Genomic DNA, 15,396 nt, shown 5'->3' with positions numbered 1-15,396 from the left:
TAATGCAGATATTGTTCCTTTTGGATTTGTCATTGTTTCATTCCTGGAGATCCTTTTATCTCTCTCTGCGTTGGCTTCTCTGCATTTCTGTTCTCTGATTTCTATTCCATTAATGGCCTCTTGCACCTCATCCAGTCTTCTCTTAAGTCCTTCCAGAGATTGTTTCATTTCTGTAATCTCCTTCTGGACTTCATCCCTTAGGTCTTGCATATTTCTCTGAATATCCATCAACATGGTTATGTCCTTTATTTTGAATTCTTTTTCAGAAAGATTGGTTAGGTCTATCTCCTTCTCAGGGGTGACTCTGTGATTTTGGTCTGGTTCATATTCTTGTGCCTTTTCATGGCGATAGAGGTAGTTGTGAGGAGCTGGCACATGTGTCGGCTGGGAGAATGTCCCTTCTTGCTGGTTTGTGGCCTTCCTTTCCTGGGAGAATAGTGACCCCTAGCAGCTTGTGCTGGGCAGCTGTGCACAAATGGGGTGTCTCATTCTTGCCCAGCCTCTGTGGAAGAAGCTCTGCCCAGTTGCTGTGGGTGTGGCCACTGCTCCTATGGCGGAGTTGCACTGGAAGAGGAATGGGTGAGAGGCTGTTTATTACCATGAGGGGCCTCCAAGCTGCACTGCCACCCAGGGGGTTGGGGCACCTGGAGTTCCCTGGGATTCCCAGTTACTGGGCTCATTGTGCTGGGGCACTTCCGTCCAGGTGTTAGGCCCCTGTCCCTTTAAGATTTTCAAAAAGCACTCACTTTTCTTTGTCCCAGGGGCACCGGCTGCAAGGAGCCGCTCCCAGGTCTTGCTGTCCTGTTCCCCTAGTATCCAGCACACCATGCACTGTGTGTCTGTGCTCCAGTGCGGATGGCTAGGGCTGGGTGTTTAGCAGTCCTGGGCTCCCTCTCCCTCCCTGCTCTGACTCCTCTCCTCCCACCAGGAGCTGGGGGGAGGGGCGCTCAGGTCCTGCCGGGCCGTGGCTTGTATCTTTCCCCCTTCGTGAGGCACTGGGTTCTCGCAGGTGTGGATGTAGTCTGTCTAATGTCCTGTGTCTTCTGGTCTCTCTTTTAGGGATAGTTGTATTAGTTGTATTTTCAAAAATATATATGGTTTTGGGAGGAGAATTCCACTGCTCTACTCACACTGCCATCTTGGCTCTGCCCCTTCCATACCCTTTATTTTTATGTTGTCAATATTTAAACATTTCTTTTCCAAATAATATTTATAGATTTTAAAAATAATGCAACTGACAATCTTAACTGGAACATTTAGTCTTTATATTAAATGTAATTTTTGATATTAGACTTTCCTGTTTATTAAAATGTGTTTCCATTTGTTCTACCTGTTTTGTGTTTATTTTCATTCTTATTGTTGTTTCAGTCGTCGTATTTTTTCCTTTGCTGAATTAAAGTTATACAGTCAATTTCTCTTTATTTGTTATCACAGATACTACCATATGCTCCTACTTATCAAAACCTTAGGCTGATAAATTTGTTTACTTTCATCCCAAAGAGTATAAGGACTTTAGGATACTTTTAAGCTCCAGAAACCCATCCAGACATGATTGTACTATGTTCACTTTCCCTCTTCCCACCTTCTACACACACACAAACACACATTGTTTTCCTGCCTGAAAAACTTCCTTTGATTATTTTGTGATGTTTGGGTCTGCTGGTGGTAAATTCATCATGGTTTCTTTTTTTTTTAATCTCAAAATGTCTTTCTCTACCTTCATCCTTGAGAGGCATCTTCACCAGATATATAAGTTTAGGTTAGTAGGTGTTTTCTTTCAGCCCTTTGAAGAAACCATTTTACTATCTTTGCTTTCCATTGTTGCTTTTGATAGTAGGCTAAAAGAGTAAGAGTTCTTTGTTTGGAGGTATTCTTTTTTTCTCTTATTATTTGTAACATTTTTTCTTTGTCTTTTTGTTTCTGTAATTTTATTATGATATGGTAGGTATTGATTTCTTTTATTTGCCTGCTTGAGATGTAATAGACTTCTCATCCATAATCTCATCAAAAACTGCATTCCATATTTTACTCTTTTTCTGAGATTCCAATTAAATTCTTGTATAGCTTCTCTCTTTATCCTATATGTTTCTTTTTGTATATTTCCTACTTTGTTTTGTTCCTCTGCACTTCATTTTACTTAGTTTCTTATTTTTCCCCTTAAGTTAATTGCCTTCTCATTGTTTCAGTCTATTTATAACAGTATTTATTATACTATTCTAGAAATTCCATTTGATTCTTTTCTCGGATCTTTCCATTCACTATACAATTTCTAATTGCCTGCTTAAACATTCAAGCTTGGCATTCATTTTTATTTTTGAACATAACAAGCACAGCTGTTTTGGAATCTAGTTACTGGTAATTCCAGTGTTTATAGTCCTTCTGTCTCTGTCCTTTTACCCCAATGTTTACTTGAAAAAAATATTTATAATAATTAGTTGATGATAGGATTTTGTTTTCTTTCTTCAAGGATTATGCTAGGCAAATGAGGATATACGCTATTTCATTTCTCCTTAATCTGATTTAAGATATTAATATTTTCTGGTCTCTCCAGATGATTTGAAGACTAGCCATGATAGTTTAGTTCCACTTACTCTTACTCCTAGAGTAGAACCATTTCAGTATAAGCTCAAAGAGGTGGAGGTGATTTAGTAGTTCTTCATCTTAGTGAACCCTAGAGACCAAGTATATCAAGACTTTTGTTCTCCTAAGCCTGTAAAGCTATGAAATTTGTAGCTCAGCCTCCCAGTCACATCTTTTGTAAAGGAAAATAATCCTAGAGCAAAAGCAGCCTTGTGTGTAGGGTGCTCACATCAATTCTCTGGATTCAAAAAAATCCAGTTTCACTCAGCCTGCTCATTGTTATGATGTATTCTTACCAAGTAAAATTAAAAATTTTAGTTTTTATTTTATCCAGCTTCTAAAGTTGCTTTCATTGGGAAGTTTGGTCAAAATTCATTTGATCATTATTACTGAAAGTATAATTATTCTAGAATTCTTTTTCCTTTTGCAGAATGATCAGATATTACATGGATCCAGTTATATCTAAGGATCTTAGTTGCAGTTCGTATCCTTACAAGGACTCAAGTCCTCAACTTATGCCTCCATAGGACAGTGAAACTAATCAGGCAGACCACTGAGTTAAAATTAGAATCTGATGCCCCTAAGGCTATAATGGTATCCATTAGTGAATTGGTCTCTCTTGCTTTACATTCCTTCTCTGTTTATTCACAAGGAGAATGCTTTCTCTTTCCTTCCTTCCTTCCTTCCTTCCTTCCTTCCTTCCTTCCTTCCTTCCTTCCTTCCTTCCTTCCTTCCTTCCTTCCTTCTCTCATTCCTGCTTGCCTCATTTCCTCCCTCCCTCCTTCCTTCCCTTCCTTCTTTAGAAATAATTCACATTCTGGGGAAGTATGATCTTACAGACCCAAGTAACTAGAATCTAAGAAGCATAACACCCTCAAGAGAAAGACAGTAAACTGGTGGATTTTTGTACCATTTAAAGATGAATTTTTTGAATAGATGGAGTATGTGTGATGCCATTTAGTTAGAAGATTGATAATTCTCATAAATCTTTTCTTTTGTAGTGTAACTTCAGTGCTTGGTATATTTGCCAAAGGATGGGATGCTAGAGATCAGTATGCGGATGACGGAAGTCACAGTGGATTTGACTAGAGTGACCTGTGATAAAGATACGCCTTAATACCATGAGCATCATTGTTTTCATAAAAGTATGCATAGTGGTGATAAAAAGAGTTAATGTATGGAGTACTCATATGCCAGGCACTGTGCTAGGCAGATGGTACATATTATGTTAATCCCTAAGTATTATCTGTTCAAATGAAGAACCTGAGGTTCAAAAAGTTTAAGTGACTTGTCTGGGTCTAATTAAGAAGGGGGTTTATCACTTCTCAACCTGGCCAAAGCAATCCTTTGGGGATAACATTACTATTATTTCAGGCTAAAAATTCAGTTTTTCAGTGGTGAGGGAGGTACTATTTTACTGTTACCTGGAAGTGATGGGAAATGGAGGAAAAAGGAAGAGAAAAGCAAGCTCAGCCAGTTGGTGCTAACAAAGACCTGAAGTACATACAGGTAAGATCAGTCCATAACTATATTGTCCTTTGCCAAGCCAAGTCTTACGGCTCATACATGGCCATATGTTCCATTTTTGTGAATTTTCTCACTTTTTCAAAGTTACCATTAATAATGTTTCAGTCACATCAGGGTTGGATTTTTCTTGGCCCTGCATCCAGCTAGAGATAACCAGTCACTTCTAGTTTGTTCACAGCAGCTTCAAAATTACTGTTAGTCAGCCTAATGCTTGGGGCTCAGCAACAGCAATGGGTATGGGGAACAGTACCAGAAAACAATAAAAAAATCAGAATAGTCCTGGGTAATAACTTTACTTATTTCCCCTCTGACTCTAAGTGATAAAGGTAGACCTTAGGAACCAGGATGAGTTCTCATCTGTCTTAATTCTCTTTGACAGCATAATATGTGTTTCTCTAGGCTATATACTACTTGTATTACTGAAAGTTGATTTCAGGCCAGGAGGTAAACAAAAGCAAAATGTCACTAGTTTCATATATTTTATTTAAAGAAATGTAATTATAATGCTTCAGGACACAAAAATGTTTGCAAAGTTTAAGCTTGACTTTGTAAACTTAGATTTAAAAAAAAAGAAAAAAAGACATCTGGGTGCATTGTTCTCATTGTCTCAAGATGGGAGGGTACTGTGATGATGCCCTACATTCCCCTCTCAGCTGTTCATAACTACTGTGTAAGTTATGTCATGGTTTTCATGATTCTGCCCTATGAAATTAAACTTATTTTAAAGGTTACATCTCAATCACACTATCATCTGTATCAATTTTATGGAGAAAGAAAACAATGTTAAGAGGAAAAGCACTGGAATATTTACCTTAGACATTCAGAAGTTTTATAAAGAAATCTCTGAAGACTGAATCTTTGTAAGACCACATCCCTGAAACAGTTTTATTCTGTCATCCTGAGGGTTTATTTGCTCTACAACTTCAAGATTTGAGGAAGGACAGCTTCTTTGGTAAACATCCTTTAGTAGCTGATGTTTTCAAGAACAATAAACCTAATCCTTCTTGTATTGTTTATTTTAGCCCCAAGAAGATATTAAATTTAAATACTCCTGTAACAATCTGCCTTTCTATGGCATCAGGTCTTTGCTTATAGGATCCCTAACAGTGAAATGAAGAACTGCCAAAAAGGTGATTACATTAAACTTCTCGTAGCAAACTATAGGTTGCCCTAGAGTTTTACTATTGTTTCCATTTTTATTGCATACAAGAGAGAATAGTCTCAAGGAAACCATTGTCAAATTGTTCCCCATTTCATTGCTGGGATTGTTTTATTAAATGTTCCAAGAAAAATGCTCACACCATTTAATTATGAGGTGTTCATCTTGTTAGCCCATGCTGTGAAGTCAGTTGATTCTCTTCTATTAGCTGTAAGGTGGCAGGAGAGTTAAATACATACCAAGTGTTCATATTTATATTTTCACTATTTTGGAAACTCTCCCCTGACTCCCATCCCAAGAGTACCATCCCAAGAGGAAAGCAATTCAGTAAGGCCTGTCTTCATCTGGTAGCTGGCACAGAGGTCTAAATCTACCCATATATACAACATACTCAGAACTCTAAGGAATTTCTTTGCTTTGGATTTAAGAGCTCTAATTTAAATGCATAGTAACCACAGGAAAAAAAAAAAAAGAAGTCCCATCCTCATAATCTGGTTTTGATATCTAATAACCTTAGTATAGAACTGTAATATTTACCAACAACAAAAAAGAAGAAAGGGAGAGAAAAGAAATATGTGTATATTCAGTATATTATGTAATTTGTGTTATGATGTATATAAATGTAATTGAAATATATGTCAAATATGAGTGTGTGTGAGTGTATTATGTGTTAATTGAACTAAAAGATGCATTATTTTGTTTCAGTTAAGAGACTAAATTTGGAACAACTGAAAGACACCTGTTATCTTAGGCCAAGGAGGCAAATTAAGTGAAGGACATGTAATAGGTATTATCATCTATGCACCTTTCAACTCTTTGATGTTGGCCCTACTATTTGCAGTTCTGCCAGAAATGGGGTATTGTTTTGGCTTTATTACTTTGGCATAGAGGTGTGGTATAAGAAGCTTTCACTTGCTCTTTTCTTTTAAAATAATCTTTACTTCATAGGTTCAGGAACTAATGTCATGACATTGCCTGCCTGCTAAGATCACTGTGTGAGCATCTCAGACCAATTTCCATTTTCTATTTGGCCTTCAGAAATTCTCACTTCCATTGCTGGATCACTATATATCCCATGTGGCCCAAAATGTTAGTCTAGAGCCTAGTAGTAGAATAATGGTCTTCTGAGGGTACCTACCTCCTACTCTTCAGAACCTGTGAATATGTTACAGGATTAAGGTGATGGTTCCTTATAAGTGGAAGGTGGAGTAGGTGGTTGTGTCAGAGTGATGTAAAATGAGAAAGACTTGACCCATCTTTGCTGGCTTTGAAGATATATGTGGGCTAGGAACCAAGAAACATGGGCAGCTTCTAGAAGCTAGAAAGGCAAAAAATCAGATTCTCCCTTAGACCATCCAGAAAGGAATGTAGTCTTTTTGACATCTTGATTTTAGCCTAATAAGACCCATTTCAGACTTCTAACTTCCATAACTGTAAGTTTGTGTAATTTGTTGCAGCAATAGAAAACGAATACAGAGCTTGTGTCAAATAAATTCTGAAAAGTCTAGACATTTCTCTTTCCCTAATGCACAGTCACTTTCATTAATAGCAGCAAGTTCTTATGTGAGAGAAACTTACAGCAAAGATCTGTGATGTTATTGCTTGTTTCTTTCTCAAGGGTACCCATTCTAGTCTTCAAGGAGCTCTGGGTCTTTGAACTGACTTAGAGGTTCTAGTTAATTGCTCAGATCAGACCTTATTCATCAGGACTTTTCATATACACTGAAATAGTGGAACTTACTGGGCTTTTTATCTAGATTGATATTGAGAACCACCAAGCATACTGGCATGTCAAAAAATTCTGATTACTATTGTGCCCTTGCTGTCTGTCAAGATACCAGCATTTTCCTTGCCATGACAGTTAAGCGTAACTATTTGGCTTCATTCCTGATCCCATGATCCTCATGGAACCCATTTCATTGGCATTATCTCCCATATAAAGTGTGTCCTCTGATAACAGGGAAATTAAATAGAAATCAATAAGACACTTACTGTTGGAAAAAAATCAATATGTCTGATATTGGAAATATCAAAACATTTAGAAATTAATAGCAGAATTCTAAATAATCCAAAGGTCAAAGAAGGAGTTATTTGGAATTTATAATGTATCTCAAACTTCATGAAAATGAAAACATACCATAAGAAAATCTGGCCTACTACCTAGTTTTTGGAACATAACCACACCCATTTGTTCATATATTACTGGCTGCTTTCAATCTACAATGGCAGAATACATAGTTAAGACAAAGACCACATTAGACTTTGTGGAATAGCCACAAAGCCTAATGTACTCTCTGGCCCTTTACAAAAATAATTTGTGGACTTAAAAGTTTGTCTTAAGCTATCATTCAGAACATGTGTCTCTTTTTTTGGTGAGAGGTGGTAAGGGAGCGTGGTAGAATTTTGGTATATTTGGTTTCCACCCCTATACCAATTAAAAGTTACACATTTCAGTGTCAGTGGGGTAAAAATTATGGGTTTCAGGGTAGAGGAGACCAAAAAGTTTATTAATATGTACCAAGCACTATAATGATATTGACTGGATTCTGAATGCAGACAGCATTATTGCACAGAGCAACAATTGGGTTCAAGGTAATGGCCATTTCCTATCTGAATGTTTTCATTAATACAGATATAATTCTAATAAGTCATTTGAAAAACACAAAGTATATAGAATACAATATTAAAATATCTCCATTAAAAATGACTAAAAATTGCTAAAAAATGCCAAAGCAATCTTGAGAAAGAACAAACCAGGGGGCATCATGCTCCCTGACTTCAAACGATATTACAATGCTATAGTAATCAAAACAATATGGTATTGATGCAAGTACAGACACACCGATCAGGGGAACAGAATAGAGGGCCCAGAAGGAAACCCATGCCAGTGTGGTCCATTAATAAAAGACAAAAGAGGCAAACATGTACAATGGAGAAAAGACAGTCTCTTCAATAAATTACTTTGGGAAAAATGGACAGCTATGTGTAAAAGAATGAAACTGAATCACTTTCTTACAACACACATAAAAGTAAGCTCAAAATGGATTATAGGCCTAAATATAGACATGAAGCCATAAGATTCCTAGAAGAAAACATAGGCAGTAAATTCTTATACATTGGCATTAGTGAATTTTTTTTGGTATGTCTCCCCTGGCAAAGGAAACAACAGCAAAAACAAACAAGTGGGACTACATCAAGCTAAAAAGCTTCTTCACAGCAAGAAAAATGAGCAAAACAAAAAGACAAACTACTAACATGGGGGAATATATTTGCAAAGAATATATCCAAGTAGGGGCTAGTATCGAAAATATATAAATAACTCATACAACTCAACACCAAAAGACAATCCCATTAAAAAATGGGCAGAGAAACTGAATAGACATTTTTCCCAAAAAGACAGAACATGAAAAGATGCTCAATATCACTAGTCATCAGGGAAATGCAAATCAAAACTACAGTGAGATATCACCTCACAGCAGAGTAGCTAATAACAAAAAGATAAGTAACAAGTGTTGGCAAGGATATGGTGAAAAGGGATCCTATTTTGTTGGTGGAATATGAATTGGTGCAACCACTGTGGAAAGCAGTATGAATGTTCCTCAAAAATCTAAAAATAGAAATACCATATGACCCAGCAAATACACTGCTGGGAATTTACCTGAAGGGAACAAAATCACTATTTCAAAAATATATATGCTTTCCTATGTTTATTGCAGCATTATTTACAATAGCCAAAATATGGGAGCACCCTAAGAGTCCATTGATAAATAGATGGATAAAAATTATGTGGTGTGCATATACAATGGAATATTAACCATAATAAAAATGAAGTATTGCCATATGTGACAACATGGTTGGACCACAAGGGTTTTACAGTAAATGGAGTAAATCAAAGATGAAGACCATATGATTTCACTTACATGTGGAATCCAAAAACAAAATAAATGAACAAACAAAACATAGACTTAGAGACACAGAGAATGGATTGGTAGTTGCCATAGGGGATGGAGGAAGTGGGGATGAGTGAAATAGGGGAGGGTCAATAATCAGAATGTTTGATATCTTGATCTGGATGATGATTCCACGAGTGTATACACATATCAAAATTCATGAAGTTGTACACTAAGATTTATGCATCGTATTGTATGTACCTCAGTGGAAAAATACAGAAAGAAAATGGCTAAAAAGGAAGGAAAGAACTCGAAAACTCTGAACTATGTTGGAAAATATACTTCCAAATGTAATTGTGCATTAGAAATTGAAGAGGAAGTGAATTTCCTCATTTTGTTTGAGCCAAATGTTTTTTATTTTTTGTTTGAATTTAATTTCCTTCTAATTGATAATACAATTGAGAATGAAATCACAAAACCAAATCAAAATTTTGTTTTAAAACCTGCAGTGTAACTGGCTTACATTCAGTGCATAGAAAAGTCCAATCTAGACAACTTTAGATATCAACTATCTTTGTATTATTTTTGTAAGCCTTTGAGATGATAGCATACCTGTGCTTGACACATAATAGGCATTCGGTAGTTATAGTATTTTTTTAATGTAATTATTTTATTTACCTCTAACACCATGAAGCCATTGCTACCATTCCCATTACTGCTACTATGAGATGGTCTCACCTCTGAGATAGACTATGTCAAAGAGTCTAGGATAGTACTTGAAATGTATTCGTTATGCTTTCTACCTATCTGTTTTAGACTTCTTGTGTAAACTCCTGAAAACAATAACTATTTGTGAAGCCCTAATATATTTATTAACTTGCTTGCTATTGACCCAACAATGGACTGTCATAGGATTACAGATGTGCACATACATGTGCAACAGACACATTGTCCTTCCATATTAGAAATATTTTAGGGGAAGAAATGATAAATACTAACACAGTGACAGTGAAAAATTAATGCAGATTTTAGAGCACAAATGGATTTTTTTAGCCCACTATAAGAGCTAGTATATGTGTCAGTGACATTTTGCAAACAAATGAACAATTACTCTGAGGCTGCTAAATTTGGAATCAGAAAAGAGATGATAGGTAGTGCTCATCATGTAGTTAAATTAAGCTTACTAGCTATTGGATGATGAAGTGTAGGGCAGGCAATCAATCTATTCTGCAGCATACTTTTAATATCTTCAGATATTTGTAGGGTTTGATTGCTATTGTTCCATTGGGTAACATCATAGCATTGTTTTCAGGTTGATATCAATAACCCCAGGCACATGCAAAATATAAAAACAAAATGTTTAAAGGTGACCTTCTATCTTAGAACACAAATAAACAGTAAATGAGCTCTATAACCTCCAACACTGATATTTCAAGGTAATCTAATAACAAGACCCTTAACTATAATACTCAAGGGTGCTACTATATATCACACTAAGAGGCATTCACATCCTGTAAGGGTAATTAGTTACCCTTTTCTAATCCTACCATATTAAAATTCAAATAATTTATCACTGATTGAGAGATTCCTTTTTTTTATTAGACATTTTCTAGGCATTTGCAGTCATTCATAATACTCATATATTCATAGTTGCAGCCTGGAAACAGTTGTTTATTCATTTTCAAGATAATAGCCCAGACATTAACAGTTTGTATGAAGGCTGTCTGTCAGTCAGGGCCAGCCATGTGTGTGTGTGTGCAAGAGAATTTTGCTAACATCCCTTTGACTTTGAAAATATAAATTCCTCCTCCCCACTCACACCACTCTGCTAGTTTTTCACAGAAGCCTGCTATCTCTAAAAAGGCAGACACTACATTTTGGTGTTTACTGTTCCTGTGATAATTTGCACAGTATTGTTCAAAGATATCAATCTGATTCCAAAGGAGCAGAAGTTGATATTAATACTGTTACAAAATAATGAAGGGAAATGCATGCAACAAGAATTCATCTCCATTACCCTAAATGGCAGTCCTCAAGCGGCATTTAGGTAGTGTTTCTTAGTCATTAAGAACTATGCTTTGGAGCCAGAGATACATGAGCTTGAGTCCCAACAACTCTCTGCTCTTCACTGAGATGGCTGAGATGGTCTGACACTGGGCAAGGTAACCACGTTCTCTAAATCTTATTTTTCTTATTAACAGGAAAAATAAGAATACCTATCATTCTGGCTTGTGTGAACTATTATTTCATATGTTTGTTTCATGATGTCTAAACAAGCAACTACATTATTAAAAATGTGTTCTATCATTAAGCTGTTTGAATCGCGTGCAGTGCTCTGCCTCCTCCCCCTCCCCTCCCCCTCCTCTCCCCTCGCCCTCCCCTCCCCCTCCTCTCCCCTCCCCTCCGCCTGCTCTCCCCCTCTCCTTCCCCTCTCCCCTCCTCCCGGCGTAGACAGTCGTAAGGGAACAGTGCTGCCACTGCTAGTTGCCTGCCTGTTAGTCACTCCTTTCATTTTGGCAATAAGAATTCATATTTTATTCATATTTTGGGGAAGCAATATGCTCTATACAGGGTGTGACTTGTGACTGATCTAGTCAATTATACTAATCATACCTTCTTACCTGGTTTAGGATGAATCATGCGATCCAGTTCTGGCTAAAAAGAGTAACTCTGCAGAAAGACTTTGGGGAAGTTTTCAAATTAAAAGAGAGAGGGGCATAAGGGTAAGAGGGCCCTTCAGTTTCTTCCCACCATTGCCTTTGAACACAGTTTATGTGACCGAGGCTTGCGGCGGCGTCGGGCCATCACGACGGAAGAGTAGGGAGGCTCATAAGGGACAGCAAGGCCTGCCCTGCGTTGAGCGGCTGAATTAACCTCTGAACTTGTCATTTGGGATTCTTTAACATAACCTTATATTTAAGCCACTGATAGTATGTGTGCCATTACTTGAAGCCAAAAACATTTTAAGACTGCTGCTATAGTTAAAATTCATGATACTATTAAACGTTTTCTTTGGGAGATCTCAAATGAACAAAGAAAGGAATTACATCCCCAAATGCTTATTAAATTTTATAATTGCCATATTTTATTTAAACATTCAACACATATTAAGCTCTAAAAATGAAACATTTATTAAGTACTGGGTGGGGCATGTTAAACAAATTGGGAATATTAATGCACAGCACCTTGTATGGAAAACCCATAGGCTTGGATGTTCAACAGAACAGTTTTAATCTGGGCACTGCCAATAGCAAGCTTTATAGTCTTGAGGATAATACTTTCTCAGAGTCTCGAAAAATGAGGGTATAGTTATCCCTACCTCTAGTATTGCTCCAAAGATTGATGATCAAGGTTATCATTTATTAGGCACTCTCCCCAACTTTCATAAATAATGGTTGAATGAATGAGCAAATTATATATTTTCTCATCAACACCACTAATGATATAGTTTGCCTAAAGTTTTGTTCTCTAAAAAGAATGGAACAAAATTTAGTTTAGAAACATCATTTAAAAACCAATTATTAGAAATTTAAATAAAGAATAAACAACTAAGAGATACAGAAATATTCTGTTGAAATGTTCATGAATCTGAAGCCCATGGGAGGATGCCATCTATGCTCTGTTCATTGTTTTGTGGATTTTCTACTCTGTGTGATATTGCAGCACTAGTTATATATCATTTGATTTAACAATTTAGGCCAAAATGGTTCAGTTCTTTTGATTAAAAATAGCAGTGTAGGATAATTAAATAAAATTCCCTCTTTTTAAAAGAGTCAGGCAAGCATACCTTGTCTGCAAACTCTAATTAATGCACATAGAAATTTTTGTATGTGCATACCTGCATGAGGCAGGCTGGGTGTAGCAGCAGGGAGTGGTAGGGCTAATGGGGAAGTGGATAGATTGTGCTGTGTATAGGGGACAGCTGCTACTTGGCACTCACCATCTAATACCCACATTCCTATGTGGGCCCCTTGGGGTCCATTCCTCCTCCTCCCCCCACCAAGGTAACCATGGTCCTCTATCTATATTCATAACTCCTATGCTTTTATTTTAGTTAATTTTATCTCAGATATAAGTTTTTTAAAGAAACTGTCAATTTTATTAATATAAAATATAATCTGTATAATATGTATATAATAACATCAGTATAATCTTTCTTAAGCAGAAAATTTTCAGAAGCAGAAAACTCAATTTTCATCTATGTTTTATTGGCATATACACAAAAAATCATGTAGGGGACACTTATAAACAGCTAAAGAATTTGAATCTTATTAAACATACACTAAAAATAAAGTAAATTTTAAATCACTTAAACAGTTATTAGCATTAGTAATCTACATTAACATTTATTAAGCACCTAGTATGTGCTACACGGTTTTAAGCACTGTATGTGTATTAACTCACTTAAACCCATGATGTTACCATTATTCTATTTTACAGAGGAGGAAACTGAGGCACAGAGAAGTTTATTAACTTGCTTACTAAGGGTACAAAACTAGTAAGTGGCAGATTTGAGATATAATCAGGGATATTATTGAGGCACTGTGCTGTAGATTCCTTCCACTTAATTATCACATACGTTGCTTGGATGATGTGAGCTTTACATTAGTAAATCATTAGTATGGGCTAATGGTTCAATTCTTAAACACTTAGGGATTCTGAGAAATAAAAAATCAATAGTGCTTTCAATAAATATTGATGATTGCTTATAGGGGGAGGGATCTTCCTAGAAACCAGAATATCAATGACACTTGGAGCAGGCAGTGAATAAACGACCGTGTCGGTTCGGGCAGAGCAAAGAGCATGAGTAAATACAGTACACTACAGGGATGGACTGGCATCAACATGGCAAGTTAAAGGCATTGACGAAAATAGTCTCGCAAAAAATTATTTCTGTATCTTTTTGTTGTTTATTCCTTTTCTCTGTGGTAAAATCTCTATTCCCTTCAGAGCCTCTCTCAATTAAATGATGTAACAGGCTTAATAATGACTCTCCAAAGACGGCCATACCCTAATCCCTGGGACTTTTGAATAAAAGTATGTCATGTGGCAAAGAGGATTTTGCAGATGTAGGTTAGACTGTGAATTTCAAAATAGGCAGATTATCCTGGATTATCTGGGTGGGCCTAGTCTTATCATGTGAGCCCTTAGAAGCAGAAAACTGTCTCTGGCTGGAATCAGAGAGATGCAACAGCAGCTGAAGGCAGATAAAATGCAGCAGAAGGGGGCATCAGAGACCCCAAGCTTGAGAGGGACTCAATATGCTGTTGCTGATTCTGAGATGTAAGGGTTCCTAGTGAGGACTGGAGAGAGGCTTCTACGAGTTAAGGTGTCCCTGGCTGACAGCAAGCAAAGAAAGGAAACTGATCCTACAACTTTATGGAACTGAATCTACGAGCACTGTGGATGAGCTTAGATCAGATTCTTCCCCAGAGCCTGCAGTAAGAACACAGCCTTGTTGACACTTTGGTTTTTACCTGGTGAGACCCATCTTTGGTTTCTGACCCACAAATCTATGAGATAATCACTGTGTATTGTTGTAAGCCACCAGATTTATGGTAATCTGTTATAGCACAAAAATGAATCCAGATGATGTATAGAGGATTATATTTGGACCTTGGGGGAGGTTGATTAGGAAGAAACAACAAGAAGTAGTGGGCTTTTTGGAAGCTAATAAAATCGACTTTAAGGAATTAGATATAGCTGGAGATGAAGACAATAGGAAGTGGATGAGAGAGAATGTTCCTGGAGAGAAAAAACCTCAAAATGGGATTCCTTTGCCTCCCCAGATCTTCAATGAAGAGCAGTATTGTGGGGATTTTGACTCCTTCTTCTCTGCAAAAGAAGAGAATATTATTTATTCATTTCTTGGTTTGGCGCCCCCTCCAGGCTCAAAGGTGACAAAATCACCTGAGGAAGGCGCCGCCCCAAATCACTCACCAAAGACGTTTCTTGATGCAACAAGCAAGAGGAATTTATTCGGAAGCCAACTAGTTGGGGTCCAAGTCAGCCCGTCGCAGCAGGTCTCAACGAGGACCCTGAGCACTTACAACTAAGTGGTTATATAGGATTTTCTGAGGCATTCAGCCCTAGAGGATTACCATGGTTACAGATTGTGTTGTAGTAACAAGATAACAATACTACATAGCAAGATAACAATACTACAAAGGCAGTAATTTTTCAAACCTACGATTTCTGGGTTAGTGCCACGTCCTGGGGGTGTAGCAAGGTAGGGTCAGC

The sequence above is a fragment of the Manis javanica genome, chromosome 5, assembly GCF_040802235.1.
Source record: "Manis javanica isolate MJ-LG chromosome 5, MJ_LKY, whole genome shotgun sequence".
In the NCBI taxonomy this organism is placed as follows: Eukaryota; Metazoa; Chordata; class Mammalia; order Pholidota; family Manidae; genus Manis; species Manis javanica.
This window is presented reverse-complemented; position numbering follows the sequence as displayed.